This window comes from Aquarana catesbeiana, linkage group LG04 (assembly GCF_042186555.1).
Source record: "Aquarana catesbeiana isolate 2022-GZ linkage group LG04, ASM4218655v1, whole genome shotgun sequence".
Classification (NCBI taxonomy): Eukaryota; Metazoa; Chordata; class Amphibia; order Anura; family Ranidae; genus Aquarana; species Aquarana catesbeiana.
Genome location: NC_133327.1, coordinates 318680395 through 318697307, shown reverse-complemented (window position 1 = coordinate 318697307; position 16913 = coordinate 318680395).

The following is a 16913-nucleotide window of genomic DNA, read 5'->3' as shown; positions in this document are numbered from 1 at the left end:
CAAATTATGGACACTATTAAGAGCTGCCATGCGGCCTTATCCACACAAATAGAAACTATTAGAATGGACTTTGCTTTGCTCAAAGATGATGTGCAGAAGGTAAAGCAAAGGGTTACTCAAACGGAACACAGGATAAGTGCAGTGGAAGACGATCTTAACCCCCTGCTACTACAAGTCAGAGACCTTGGGAGATATATTGGGAGATATAGAAGACAGGCTACGAAGGAACAACCTTCAGTTCCTGGGATTCCCGGAGGGGAAAAACCCGGAGGAATTCCTGCTGTCCTGGCTTAAACAGGTATTTGGGGCAGAAAGTTTCTCTCATTTATTCGCTGTGGAACGTGCGCACAGGATCCCACTGAGAGCCCCTGTTCCTGGGAGGTATCCTAGACCCATGCTGGCACGCTTTCTATATTTCAGAGACAAGGAGACCATTTTAAGAAAGGCCCGCAACCTACCTGAGCTAATGTATAACAACAACAGAATCTCCATTTTCCCAGATTTTTCTGCAGCCACCCAGAAACAAAGGGCAGCATTTCAAAGTGTGAAACAGCGCCTGCGGGAACGCAGTTTACCATACAGCATGCTTTACCCGGCTAAACTCCGAGTGGTCCACAAGGGACAAACACAATTTTTTTTGTCACCCAAGGAGGCGAATAGATGGTTGGAATCCCTGGGACAGGGGTGAAGATGTGATGATCTTGTCAACTAGAACTATCAGCAACAGACACCCGGGAGGCTTCTTGGGGAGAAACGATAGACACAACCCTGATGTTCTATATTCTGTTTAGTATCAATGACAACCTTTAAACTTGATGGATGCTGGTTTACAAGATCCTACTAACATTCAACCAGACAGGAACACTATTACATGATCTACAAGCAACGTGGTTTCGGGAAAAACTCTGTAAACTTACACATACCTATTCCTAAAGCTTCCTGGCCGGCTGGTACAGGAAGAATACCCCCCCTTTAGGAAGCGTTTTTCTTGGATTCAATGTTTGGGGTGAAAGTCTGTGGGAAGTTCGGGGCTGCAGGCAGGGTGGGGGGACAGGGAGTTCAGATCAATCACATTGATCGCAAAGTTGGTTTTTGTTGTTCTTTTTTTTCTTTTTGGTTTTGGCGTTTTTTCAGGTAACTGCAGGGTACCTTACATGTTTACTACTGTTTAAGCAATGGAAAGAATGGTACCAGGAAAAAAGTTCATATCTATATTCACGAATATGGTATCAGTTAGATGCACTCGCAGATAAAAAGTATATGCTCACATGTTATTCTAGAGAGAAAGAATTAGAGGATAAGTGTGTTAAGCACCCCCGTTGGGGTAGATCTACTGGGTTGCTATCACCCCATAAACCAAATACTGTTACTATTATGCTTTGTTCTTACCGTGATGCAGTCCCTTAATATTCTCTCGTGGAATGTGAGAGGACTCAATTATAAAATTAAGAGAGCTCTGGTATTTAAATACATCCTAAAGCAAAGGCCACATATTATATTCCTCCAGGAATCACATCTAGTGGGGTCCAAAACGTTAGCCCTTCATAGGGCTTTTGTAGGTAGAGCATTTCACTCTACTTACTCCAGTTATGCCAGGGGTGTATCTGTGTTGTTGGCTAAGTCGTTTCTGTATACTGTTAAAACGGTTAAAGTGGATCCTATGGGTAGATATGTGGCCCTCGCAATAATTATTAATAACCAAACTTATACCTTGGTGGCAGTATATATACCACCCCCATTTACAATTAAGGTATGGGAGGAGATGATGGCTGAGGTGTTACAAATGGCGGAGGGCCCAATAATTCTGGCTGGGGATCTCAATGCTGTGTTATCCCCAGATAAGGATAGGTTTAAGATGGCTGCGGTAGGAGGATCACCACTAGAGGCATGTGTGAAACCTTATGACTTGGTAGAGGCATGGAGGTGGAAACACCCTGATGATAAAGAATACTCCTGTTTCTCTCCCACCTTTAATACACTTTCCAGGATAGATTTATGCTTTGGGTCCAGGGACCTGCTACCAAGGGTGTTGGATGTTCAATATCTGCCGAGGGCCATCTCGGACCACTCTCCCATGCTTCTCTCCATAGATATGGAGAAACCTAGGGGCTATGTGGTGTGGAGGTTAACTCCCTTGTGGCTTAAGGAGGAGTGCTTCGAGAGGTCCACCGCAACATCCATTAATAATTTTTGGATAGAAAACAAGAAAGAGGCCCCGATTGGAGTCACATGGGATGCATTCAAAGCCACACTCCGGGGATCCATCTCAGGATTAATTAAACAACTGCAATCAGATAAGGGATGGAAGGTTAGAGAGGCGGAACAAGCGGCCACTGAGTCTGAGGTAGACTACATTAAAAACCCTAACTTAGACACCCATAGGATATGGAGGGAGAACATAAGAAAATTAGACTTGGTGCTGATAGAAAAAACTCAGAAAAAAATTACTCTATCAAACACAAAGGATTTTTGAATTTGGAGATAAAAACAGCAGACTAATGGCTTATCTGGCGCATTCTCAGCAAGCTCCAACCTCTAACCCCAGAATATGCGACATGAATGGGAAAATCTGCACATCACATGATGATGTCGCAGATGCATTTTTGACATTCTATAAAGATCTCTATGCGTCAAGGGTAGTCTATGGGCTGGAGGAGGTGCGGACGTATCTTGCCCCAATACCCCTAATAGAGCTTACAGAGGAGGGGGTAGAGGAACTGGATGGTCAGTTTACAATCGAAGAAGTACTGTCAGCTATAAAGTCCCTGAAACCTAACAAGACCCCTGGACTGGATGGTTTTCCAGTCGAGTGGTACGGAACGTATGCGGAAACCTTGGCCCCTGGGTTAGTTGAGATGTACGAAGATGCTTTTGACAAAGGTATTTTACCGGAATCCATGAGAGAAGTACTGATAGTGCTGATTCCCAAGCCGCACAAGGACCATGAGTTATGCGAATCATATAGGCCTATATAAAAAACTAAAAGTGTTTCAAGAGACCTGCAGAAACACTACTCAGCGCCAGGTCACTATGCTGATCCGAAATGCAGATGTATAAAAATATTCAAGAGTGCATAAATGTGAATAAACATCAATTTGCAGCTATATAAATATTCAAAACCATTCATAAATACATAAATAAAATTAAATTAGACTCCACTTTGCCGTTAAGCAGAGAGGAGACCCGGGATAAGGCAAAGCAGCTGTCTCAAACAAAATACGTAAATGTGAACACTGTGTTACAAAATAATCCAAAATTAGACTAAATCATCACACTAGACAGCGCTAATGTTGAGCAACTAAAACATGTGGCCAACAACACATGCAAAGGAAAATCCTATAACAGAAAAGTCCCTTAGGAGAAAGTCCCTTATAAAGGGCAGTGATGTAAAGTTCAGGGTGTAGTTCACAAATATTAATCAGGTGATCATGAAAACATTCCTCCGCATGCACCTTCCACCGATCGTTAGGAAATCCACCTGGTGCAAACACTCTCCCCCTAGGGGGTTAAACTCACCAGAATTGGGGAGTAATAAAGCATTCAGAATAGAATTCTTTGCCAGCAGCTTGTTGTTAACATCACTTCATGAAAGGTCACAGGTTTTCAGGGCTCATAATAAGTCTGCCGTCGTGTGTAGAGCGGCGATCAGGAGACAGCCTAGTTCTGGGTGGAAGGCAGGAGCTCCTGCCTTCCACCCAGAACTAGGCTGTCTCCTGATCGCCGCTCTACACATCTGTGACCTTTCATGAAGTGATGTTAACAACAAGCTGCTGGCAAAGAGTTTTATTCTGAATGCTTTATTACTCCCCAATTCTGGTGAGTTTAACCCCCTAGGGGGAGAGTGTTTGCACCGGGTGGATTTCCTAGCGATCGGTGGAAGGTGCATGCGGAGGAATGTTTTTATGATCACCTGATTAATATTTGTGAACTACACCCTGAACTTTACATTACTGCCCTTTATAAGGGACTTTCTCCTAAGGAACTTTTCTGTTATAGGATTTTCCTTTGCATGTGTTGTTGGCCACATGTTTTAGTTGCTCAACATTAGCGCTGTCTAGTGTGATGATTTAGTCTAATTTTGGATTATTTTCTAACACAGTGTTCACATATAGGCGTATATCCCTTATTAATGTTGACGCAAAAATTTTAGCTAAAATCCTGGCGAAACGATTGAATAAGGTGATAGCATCTATTATTCATCCTGATCAGACAGGATTCATTCCTGAGAGATCGACTGCCATAAATCTGAGACGCCTCTATACTATACTACAATCGAAGGGCCCTACTCCTGATACTCGGGTGGTGGTGTCATTTGACACCCATAAGGCGTTTGATTCGATAGAGTGGCCATACCTCATAGCGGTCCTTGAGCGGCTGGGCTTCGGCCCAAGATTTGTAAAGTGGGTCAGACTCCTATATGCGGAACCTCGGGCTAGATTACGGGTTAATAACTCTATTACGGGGCTCTTCAACATAGCTAGGGGCACACGGCAGGGGTGCCCTTTGTCGCCCCTGCTGTTTGCTCTGGGAATAGAGCCGTTGGCGGCACTGCTGAGGGCGGAAGAACAGATCAAGGGATGTAAGATTAATGATAGGGAAGAAAAAACATCTTTATACGCTGATGATATGCTTTTATATTTAGAGGAGGCCGAGGGGTCGTTACCCATAGCTTTAGAATATCTGAATTTGGGAGATACTCCGGGTTCAAAGTGAACTGGAGTAAATCCGTAATATTCCCCTTTGATTCCGCATATGCTCCGACACTCTCTCAGGGGACATCATTATCTTTGGTTTCCAAGTTTCGCTACCTGGGGGTTGAGATACAGTTACCACTAAGCTTGTATGTGTCGATTAACCTGATGCCGGTGTGGAAGCGACTGAAGGAGAGTGCACAGACCTGGGCTAAGCTGCCTCTGGGCCTTTTAGGGCGAATCAACATATTTAAAATGATTTACCTGCCCAGGTTTTTGTACTTACTTTGGCATGCACCGATATATATATTCCTAAGAAATGGTTTGTAGAAATAAATAAGACACTCGTCACTTTTCTGTGGGGACCTAAACCTGCCAGAATATCTATGGAGACGCTTCACTTACCCACAAGTTCAGGTGGGCTGGCTCTACCAAACCTAAGATATTATTACCTAGCTGCCCAACTAACACATGTACACTGGTGGGGCTTCCCGCAGATGAACATAGCATCAGTAGCCACTCAAGCTGCCCAGGTTCATACGTATGAAGCGCTGATCAATGTCCTTTTTAGAAATGGGCCATACCCAAACAAGGGATCTAATATTTTGAAACTCTCATATAAAATATTTCATATATGTAATAGGTTAATAGGGGGATCTAGTCTGGCAGAGTCTCCTAATGCGCTGCTGTGGCATAACCCTCAGCTCTCAGAAATAGCCAAGGTTCCGGATGGAGCCTGTTGGGCTGTTTATGGGATAAAATACGCACATCAACTGTTTAGGAATGGAATCTTCAGATCCTTCATAGATCTGAAAACCGAATACAACATACCTAATACTTTTTTTTTCAGATATCTCCAGTTGCGACATGCCGCTAGGGCTCAATATGGCGGGGATGGGGTAACTCTCTCCCCATCAGCAATGGAAAAACTTATTGCTGAAGCCGATCACTCAAAATTGATTTCCAGATATTACTCAGTTCTGCTATCACCCTCCTCTCCTGGGTTGGACAGGGTAGCTATACAGTGGAAAACAGATATACCATCTCTTACAGAAGAAACATGGCAGGAGGTGTTGGACACCACGGTGTCATCAATGATTTCAGCTAAAGATAAAATGATTCAATTTAATTATTTACATAGAATGTATTACACCCCGAAAAGACTGCACAAAATGGGAGGGAGGGATTCCCCGGAGTGTCCCCGCTGCAAAGCGGAGATGGGAGATTTCTTCCATATGGTGTGGCAATGCCCCCAGGTGATGACATACTGGGGGGAGATCCTCACATATGTGGAGGAAAAACTTGAGCTCCCTAATATATCTTCTCCGGCCAGGTGTCTTCTCGGAGACCTGGAGGAGGAGGATCTATCCACATCGCAGAAGACCCTTATGCGTATATTATTTTGCTATGCCAAGAAGGCTTTGGCCCTCTCTTGTGGACTGGTTGAAATTGGTTAATAATGCCCTACCAATGTATAAACTCACTTACCAGGCCAGAGGAAGTAATAAAAAGTTTGATAAAATTTGGGGGAAATGGATCGCAAATATCTCAGGATAGATTAAAGTATAAGAGTTGTCTGTTTATCAAAAATGAGTGTGTAAAGGTGTGATAGCTGGGTGATGAGAAGTAAATTTATTATTAGAAATAATGATAAAGCATACAAAGCTGAAGGAAATGTAAGGGACAAAATAAGGAAGCAGTTAAACAATACACAAGAACAGTGATTACTTTATTTAATAGAAGTGCATTATTTTCATGCTAGCAAGTGTTAGGTCTAGGTGAATGTTACCAATTTACAATATATTGTAATAGAAATTGTTGTGCTGTAAAAGAGAATTGTGATATAACAATGTAAAAATTTTGTGAACCTCAATAAAATTTACCCTTTAAAAAAAAAAAAAGTATTACATGGGATTATATATGTATGAATATGTGTGTGTATATATATATGTATATATATATATATATATATATATATATATATATATATATTAGTTTTTTTTTCTCTTCGTGCAATTTAAGACATGGGAATTATTTTTTTTATTTTATTTTATTTTTTTTTTGCACTCAGGGGTTAATGAGTTATGTTGTGGAGTGGGGGGAGTGATTGTACACAAAACACTATTCACAAAGTTTAGAAGGAAATGAATTATAGGTGTGAAGGGTGGGATGAGTGGAGGGGAAGGTAATTAATAATTGTCGTTTTCTTTCTTTTTTTTTTTGGTGTGCTTACAGATCTATTAGAAATAATATAATTGTTATGGAATATATGCTACAAGTAATTAAGTATTACATGGGATAATGTACGTATGTGTATATATGTGTGTGTATGTATGTGTGTGTGTGTATGTGTATATGTGTATATATATATATATATATATATATATATATATATATATATATATATATATGTGTGTATATGTGTATATATATATTTTTTTTTTTTCTTCTTGCAATTTAAGACATGGGAATTATTTTTTTTATTTATTTTATTTTATTTTATTTTTTTTTTTTTTTTTGCACTAAGGGGCCAATGGGTTATGTTGTGGAGTGGGGGGAGTGATTGTACACAAAAACACTACTCACAAAGTTTAGAAGGGTGTGAGAGGGCGGGATGAGTGGAGGGGAAGGTAATTGATAATTGTCTTTTTTTTTTTTTTCTTTTTTTCGGTGAGCTTACAGATCTATTAGAAATAATATAATTGTTATGAGATATATGCTATAAGTAATTAAGTATTGCATGGGATAATATGTATGTATGTATATGTATATATTTAGTTTTTTTTCTTCTTGCAATTTAAGACATGGGAATTATTATTATTATTATTTTTTTTTTTTTTTTGCACTAAGGGGTTAAAGAGTTATGTCGTGGAGTGGGGGGAGTGAGGGTTCACAAAACACTATTCACAAAGTTTAGAAGGAAAGGAGTTATAGGTGTGAAGGGTGTAAGAGGAATGAATGGGGGAGGGAGGGATGTGTGGAAGGGAAGGTAACTGATAACTGTCTCTTTTTTTTCGTTTTTTTTTCTTGTTTTGTGCTTACAGATTCATTAGAAATAAAATAACTGTGACGGAATATATGCTATAAGTAATGCTATAAGTAATTTAGTATTACATGGGATAATAATATATATATATTTTTTTCTCACTATGTGAATACTAATTTGTAACCTAAGATAATTTTATATTGGATAAACACAAGTTTGGTTATGTACACACTATTGGAAGGGGTTCTTGGTGACATATATGGAGGTGACTGGGAAGTGTTTCAGTGCTTGGTGATACTGAGGGCGATTCTCTATAGGGACATGAGATGTTTGTGTTTTTTTGGGTTTGTTTTTTTTTTTTTTGGGGGGATTATGTTCACAGTATGATGAAATGTGGTGGGTAATATACACACAATATGTTTTGTACGGGATATGAAAAGGGAAAGACGTTTTATATGTGAGTTTTTTTTTTGTTTTTTTTTTTCTATCCTTTGACCACTATTTTGTAATTATAGATATTTTTCAAGGGACTAATAGCACATGTTTGGTAGTGTACACACAATTGAAGGGGATTTTGGAAGTCTACATGGGGATAATTGGGGAGTGGGGTTTTTTTTTTTGTTTTTTTTTTTATAAATATATTAACAGTTTGAGAGGTAGTATGCAACATACACAATAGGTTTTGTATAGGCTAAAAAGGAAATTAAAGGAAAGACGTTTTATAGGTGTGGTTTTGTTTTTTTTTTTGTTTTGTTTTTTTGTTTTTTATTTCTCTCATAGAAAGAAGGTGGGTAGGATGGGGAAAATGGAAGTAAGGGAAGCAGGATTATTGTGGATTCCGATATTAGAGGTTGGGATTCTGGGTAGGGATGAATTTAGTTGGGTTAGTATGGGAAATGTAAATGCGTATAATGAGCTTTTTTGGTCATAAAATCAGAAAACGATAATGGCAGTGAGCACTGTACAGGAGCCCGTTGCACAGACTCTTACTTGCTTGACAGCACCCCCCATAGTGAACGCCTCTCCTCTGGGTGGAGAGAAAGTCAGAGGCGTTGGGGTTTTGTTTTTTTGTTTTTTTTTTCAGAGGACTGGTTCAGAAAAGTACTCGCTGTTCTCCCGGGGAGCTTTTTTTTTTTTTTTCTGGCTCCTAGGAAGAGGAATATTGATTCAGGGTTTTTTTTTTTTTTTTTTTTTGATTTTCTCCTTGCGTCCTGCTCTCTTCTCTCACCTTCTCCATCTCTTCTCCTCTCTTTTAGATTGAGTAAACGATTAAAATGACTAAAATAACCTTTACATCATACAATGTTAAGGGACTAATAATATAATTGTTATGAGATATATGCTATAAGTAATTAAGTATTGCATGGGATAATATGTATGTATGTATATGTATATATTTAGTTTTTTTTCTTCTTGCAATTTAAGACATGGGAATTATTATTATTATTATTTTTTTTTTTTTTTTGCACTAAGGGGTTAAAGAGTTATGTCGTGGAGTGGGGGGAGTGAGGGTTCACAAAACACTATTCACAAAGTTTAGAAGGAAAGGAGTTATAGGTGTGAAGGGTGTAAGAGGAATGAATGGGGGAGGGAGGGATGTGTGGAAGGGAAGGTAACTGATAACTGTCTCTTTTTTTTCGTTTTTTTTTCTTGTTTTGTGCTTACAGATTCATTAGAAATAAAATAACTGTGACGGAATATATGCTATAAGTAATGCTATAAGTAATTTAGTATTACATGGGATAATAATATATATATATTTTTTTCTCACTATGTGAATACTAATTTGTAACCTAAGATAATTTTATATTGGATAAACACAAGTTTGGTTATGTACACACTATTGGAAGGGGTTCTTGGTGACATATATGGAGGTGACTGGGAAGTGTTTCAGTGCTTGGTGATACTGAGGGCGATTCTCTATAGGGACATGAGATGTTTGTGTTTTTTTGGGTTTGTTTTTTTTTTTTTTTGGGGGGATTATGTTCACAGTATGATGAAATGTGGTGGGTAAGAAACGGATAAGATTAATGGCAGAATTAAAGAGATTTAAATCCCAAATTATTTTTCTCCAGGAAACACATTTTAAAAGGGAAAAAATTCCATGGCGTAAAAACCATGATTTCCCGAAAATATATCATAGTACATCGCAGACTTCAAAATCCTGTGGGGTATCTATTTTAATAGCTAAAAAAGTGCCATGGAAGGAATTAGGCGTAATCACGGATGAAGGGGGTCGTCTCCTTATAGTAAAGGGGACTTTGGGTCTTCAGAAAATCACACTGGTAAATTTATACTTACCAAATGAGGATCAAGTAAACTCCCTGGAGACATATTTACAGATAGTGCAACAACATAAGGAAGGAATCTTAGTATTGGGGGGCGACCTTAATATGGCCTTAGATCCACTGAAAGATACATCCAAAGGATCTTCTCACCTTTCATATGTCAAATTAAGGAAAGTGAAAATTTTTTTACAAGAATTACAATTGATAGATAGTTGGAGAGTGGTTCATGCACAGGGCAGAGATTATACATTTTTTTCGGCGAAGTATAAGACCTATTCCAGAATAGACTATATTTTTGTCTCTCAAAATATAATTACGTCCCTAGTAAAAGCCTCGATTGGGTCGTTTACCCTATCAGATCATGCGCTGATAGAGTGCACGCTAGAAATAGGGGAGGAAGAGCGTAAAGAATGGTTTTGGAAGATTAACGAAACCCTCCTCAAGGACAGTGAATATGAGGGGAAATTAAAACAAGAATTGGAATCTTTTTTTTTATAACAAATGAAACAGGGGAAACATCACCATTCTGTATATGGGAGACACACAAATGCTTTATGAGAGGTATGTTTATTTCCTTGGGGACACATAGGAAACGGAAACTAAATGAACAAATTGACTCGTTGCTTAAACGGATCGGGAAATTAGAAGTAATACACAAAAAATCCCAGGCTTAAACAATAGAACAGGAACTTTCTGGCCTACGTGAAAAACTCAATTTACAGTTAATAGAAAAAGCTAAATCCAAATTAATTAGGGGAAGAAGAACTTTTTACGAATTTGGGAATAAACCAGGAAGATTGTTGGCAAATGCTCTTAGAGAAACCACCACACGAAACCATATTACACAGATTAAAACATTGAGGGATGAATTGGTTAACTCTCCACAGAAAATCGCACAGACGTTCAAGGACTACTATGAGAATTTATATCAGTTATAAAAGAAATCTAACCCAATAAACGTTCAAAAAAAGTGGGAAGTGGCGAGGGAATGTATTGAAAAGACAGAAATGCCAAAGCTAACAGAAGAAGCAGACAGGGATCTCGATGCCCCAATTTCAACAGAGGAATTTATAGCGGCGTTAAAATCATTGAATGTGGGCAAAGCCCCTGGCCCAGATGGGTACACCCTGTCGTATTACAGAAAATATGCAGAGGAATTAGCCCCGAGATTTGTAGCAGCTTATAATTCACTACGAGATGGGATGCAGATCCCAATAGAAACATTATTAGCACATATAACAGTGATTCCGAAAGAGGGGAAAGATCCCTCCCAATGCTCTAGTTACCGACCTATTTCACTGCTGAATGTGGATTTAAAAGTATTTACAAAGATTTTATCCCGGGTCTAATCCATCCAGACCAGGTGGGATTTACCCCAGAGAGGGAAGGAAGAGAGAATACACAGAGGGTGGTGAACACGATCCACCTTGCACAAAGGCAGCAAAAACCAATGGTGATAATCTCTGTGGACCCGGAAAAAGCCTTTGACAGGGTAGACTGGATTTTTTTAAAGGCGGTACTACAACATATAGGCTTAAGGGGGGGGGGATGATGAGATGGATTTCTAATTTATATTCTACACCAAGTGCTAGAGTAAAGATAGATGATAGAATCTCGGAGTCCTTCCTTATTCAAAATGGAACACAACAGGGGTGCCCTCTTTCACCACTGATTTTTATATTGACAATAGAACCTTTCCTAAGGAAAATACGGGCTAATGTGAATATTAAGGGGATAAAAATAAAGGAAGAAGAACAGAAACTTGCGGCGTATGCTGACGATTTAATTTTCTTTGTAACTTCTCCAATCATATCTCTCCCATCCTTGTTGATGGAGCTGCGTGAATATTGGAAAATATCCAATTTTAAAGTAAATTACGGGAAATCTGAAGCAATGGGGATAGAAATAAAGGCGCCCCTTTTACAGTTGGTAACCACACAATTCAGATTTAGGTGGACCAACTCGTATATAAGCTATTTAGGGATGAAAATATCAAAAAATCTGAAGGAATTATTTGAGCTTAATTACATACCAATGGCTAAACAGATCAAACTGGATTTGTCGAGATGGGATAAAGAGATTTTTACATGGTTCAGGAGAACAAATATTAAGATGAATGTGATGCCAAGACTTCTGTATTTAATACAGACCTTGCCAATTAAAATTCCTCCAAGCTTTTTAAGAGATCTTAGATCAAGATTTCTGAAATTTATCTGGGCTGGGAAACCAGCAAGAGTACGTAGAACTATACTATCACTACCTAAAGGAAAAGGAGGGATAGGGCTTCCAGATCCAATAAGATACCATGAGGCTTCACATTTAACCAGAGTGATGGAATGGCGTGGACTTAGAAATAAGAAACCCTGGATACAGACAGAACAGGCAGCAACAAATATCCCATTGGAAGGATTAGTATGGATACCAGAAACTGAGTTGCCAGCTGAACTGAGGAAACACCCAACAATAGGCGTAACTCTGCGGATGATCAAAAAATTTTTCAAAAAAACGGCAATCTTGACAAATCCTAGTCCAATGCTCCTGGTTCTGGGGACACCATTATTTCAGCCAGGAATGACAGACCCCAAGTTCAGAGCAATACGACGTAGAGGTTTCAGCAGGATCATACATTTTTCAAGGGACAATCGTTTATTATTAAAAAGAGAAATTGAAAGAGAAATAGCACCTGAATTAGACTTTATTAGAGTGATGCAGCTAGAAGCGTTTATTAAATCAAAATCTAATATGTATACAGAAGTAAGAGCATTGACCCGGTTTGAGGAGATGTGTTTGAAGGGAGAAACAATGAGACATCCGTTGTCCTATTTCTATACTGTATTGATGGGAATAGAATCGCCTCAGGAACTAACTTTCCTACAAGCGTGGGAGAGAGACTTAGGAACATCATTCTCCCAAGAACAGAAGAATAGGATCTTAGTATTTAATCAAAAGGCATCAGTAGCAAGCAGATATCAGGAGGGGGGATATAAAATCCTTACCAGATGGTATAGGACGCCGAATGTGCTACATCGGATTTACCCCCAGGTGTCAGAGGTATGTTGGAGATGTCATGAAGAAGAAGGGATAATTCTACATATCTTCTGGGAATGTACGAGAATAAGAGAGTTCTGGGAAATGGTTGCAGAAACTACTAAAACAATAACAGGATTCTCCTTGGGAAATAATCCGGCAACTTTTTTACTGCTAGATTTCCCGTTATCAGCGGAAAAATTAAAAAACTCGCTGCTGAGACACCTTTTAACAACAGCTAGGGCATATATCCCTGCTCTGTGGAAAAAAGACAGCTCTCCAACTAGGGCACAATGGTTGGCCAGAATTGCAGAAATACAACAAATGGAAAATCTTACTTTGACAATGAAAGACCAAGATGAGAAGTACTGGACAACATGGGCCCCATATTTGGACTATAGGGAGAGAAGGGACTGAAGTGGGGAGAGATGGAGGGGAGAGGGAGGGGTCGAGAGGAGTTCTTTTTTTTTTTTTTTTTTTTATTACTCCGGGATAGGGAGGGGGTAAAAGGGGATTTTTTTTTTTTTTTTTTTTTTTGGAGCAATGGGTTAATAGTAGAAAAAGGGAATTCACAAGGAATTAAAGTGTCAATTAAAGGTAACATATGATGTGTAGATGAATAGATTTACTTAAGACGTATGAAGCTGGCACTATATGAGTGCAATGAATTGTATTGTGAAACCCATGAAAAATAAAGAATTAAAAAAAAAAAAAAAAAAAAAAAAAAGTTCCATTTGAAGTTTCCCTCCAAGCCTGGTCCAAAGCGGGGGAGGGGGGAGGCCTCATAAGAGGTGGGGTACTGTCATGACCTTGCAGTAATAAATTCATGACCTGTCTGTCTCTTACCTGGTCTGTGTATCAGCCTTGAGGCTTGTACTCTCACACCTGCATGCTTAAGTAATCTTCCCTCTGTGTGGCTCCACCCTAGCCTCAACAGGAACCACTATTTAACACCGTATTCTCCAAGCCTGCCTTGCCGTGCAATATTGTGTGTTTGGCTTCCTGTTTGCCGTGTGCTCTAAGTTTATCTCTGTTACCGATCTTGGCATGTTCCTGACTATTCCTGTCTGCTTGTGACCCTGACCTTTGGCGCGTTCTCGACTATCCCTGTTTGCCTGTGACCCTGACTTTTGGCGTGTTCTCTGCTATCCTTGTCTGCTAGTCGCCCCGACATTTGGCTACTTCCTTACTATTCCTTGCTGTCCTGGGCTGCTGTTTCCTCTCCATCCTCCTGTAGCCTACCGTGAGCGTGAGCTGGGAGACCCTGGGGGCCGCGACCTGGAGCCAGTTGCAGCCCAGTCCATCCTCACCACTAGAGGCTCTGGTGAACACCAACTGGCTCTTAGACTCTGCGCCCTGGGGAATCTATGCTCTAACTCACTGTGGGATCCGTGTTGGTGCTCCAGGGGACCTGCCTCCCTGAACCACCCCGAGTTCCATCTGCAGCAGTCAGCCTTAGGGTCCACTATCATAGCGATGCACTCCTGACCCCAACGGGGTGCATCTGTCACCTGGATACAGGTGACCTGACAGCGGGAGATTTGTCCAGCTGTATAGCAGGATGCAAGAAAAAACTATTGCATGGCCAGCTTTTTTTTGACAGCCCAGCATGCCTTTCACATTTGTGAGTAGGTGTTTGTGTAAAAAAATGTCCTAGAAATGAAAAGCATTATATACAGTAAAATATCAGAATATACTGTAAACCTATAAACAATGGCCAAAAACCGGCATATGTGCACTGATCCTTTTTAGCCCATCTTTGGACAAATAGCCATGCCCTCACAAATTAAGTGCTTGTTCACGCCACAGTTTGTGTTCCGGGTACAATTTTGGATATGCGCTTCCACATGGTTTAATGCGTTCTTATTTTTTCAGTGCGTTTTTCTTTTGACACTTGAAAAATCCAAGACAATGTGAGTGCTGATGCATTTTATATGCAATTAGGTGCATTTACATATGTTCTGATGGGTTTCTTTTCCCCTGTGTTCCATACAGAAAAAATGCAGCAGGTTCTACTATTGACTGTACTGGAACTGGCTACACTGCTGTGAAGCAACCCTAAGAAAAAAAATCTGGAATGCCATTTTTGGCTAGATAAAGCCACCTTTATGTGTCATCGACTGTTCCTCTTCTAAGAGTGGAGACTGTATCTGCCACCAACTTGTCCCATTAGGGTTTATTTACACCTGCTTTGTTTTCTGATGAGCTATATATGTTCAAATCGCTCGCCAGAGAGCATTTGACAGGAGGTGAGAAGGCATTGTATAGCCCCTTGAACACCTGTTTTAACCCACTAAATAAAAAAAATTAAAAAAAGTGCCTAAATCCCACACGTTGTGCATGGTTGTAGGGCGAATTCAGTATGTCTCCATTTAACTTGAATGGGTCGCGCTTGGTGGTGTGGTGTGGTGTGCGACAATAGGTATAATTCCCGTTGCAGGCACGCAGCAAAACATGTGTACACCTGAGGCCTCTGCAACAAAATGGGGAAAATCACGGCTCAACGGTGGGTTTTACTGCCCCCATCGCAAGTGTAAACAACCGCTGCTGTCTTCTGGTGCCTGAGAAATCAGCCAATGGGAAGCAACATAGGTCCCCTAAAAAGCGGTTTCTCACGCTGAACTTCTGAAGATAGTATCTTGACTTGGCAAGAATAGTTAAGGATATCTTTTTTTAATTTTTTTTATTAAATTAGTGGTGGGTATATTTACCATGCCATTATGAGAACATGAACATTGTTTCTTGTTTTTGATGAACTCCAGCCAAACCATTTTTTCTATTTTGGGATAAAGTAGAAAAGGATAACGACCTCTGTCATGTCTCTGTTGTGAAGATTTATCTACACCACTTGACTTAGGGAGCACTGTAACCATGAAAGCAGGTGAGAGAAAAAATCCACATTTTTTTGGTTGTGACACTAGCAGGAACAGTGTAGGAGGAATGTCTTCCAATTGGTATACTTCAAGTAAAACCATACACTGGGGACATTTCTATTAACCATTTATGTGCTGGGGACAGAAAGTGTACCATCTATACAAAACTACAAAAACAAAAAGCTTTGGCTCAAGTTCATTTTTAAAGCATGGCTGTTATATTTTCTTTTTTTTCTTTATTTTCTATTAAAGTGGTTGTACCCCCCCAAAAAATGCTCCTATGCCTTTTAATGCATAGTGTTTCTGTAGTGTCATTTGTCCAGTTCTACGTATCCAACTAGATCCCACCTCTTCCTGTCCTCCCCCTGTTTAAACTGCGCACGTTTTTCATGGCTGCTGATCTGATAGTGTGGTCAGTTTAAGTGCCTCGTCATCCTGCTTTCTCCTCAGCATCTTTGCATCTCCCTCTCCCTGTCAGCTCCGTACTTTAAGTGTGAGCCGATCTCCTCTCCTCCCTTCCCTTTCCTCTCCATTTCCTGCAGCTTCTCCAGTCCCTGTAAATTCATACAGTATGCAGTGGCGTTGCTATGGGGGGAGCGCACCCGGGTGACACCTGCCAGAGGGGTGACACCAGGGAGCAGTTGTAGTTGGTGCTGTCTAGCCCCGCCTTCCATCGGTAAAGAGGTGACAGCGGGAGACGGGAGAGGCGCTCAGTCAACAAGAGAACAGCAGTGGCACTGTAACGGGAGATGCAGGCTGTCGGTGCATCTCCCCCCTCTCGTCTCTCTTTCTCTCCTGTCAGCAATGCCAGGAAGAAAGAGCAGTTCTCATCTAATTTTCTACCCAGCTTGCTGGCCGGTCTATTTCCTCCACACTGGCCACAGCGGAGGGCCAATCAGAAGAACTAGGGGAGCGTCATGGAGCATGTAGTCCCAAAAGATTGGCAGCCCCAATGTCCAGAGTGAGCAGGCTACAGCCCCCAGTATGCTCTCTGCTGGGGGAAGAGAGCAAGCCTGGAATCCGGAAAAAAATCTAAAGGGAGTGAGTG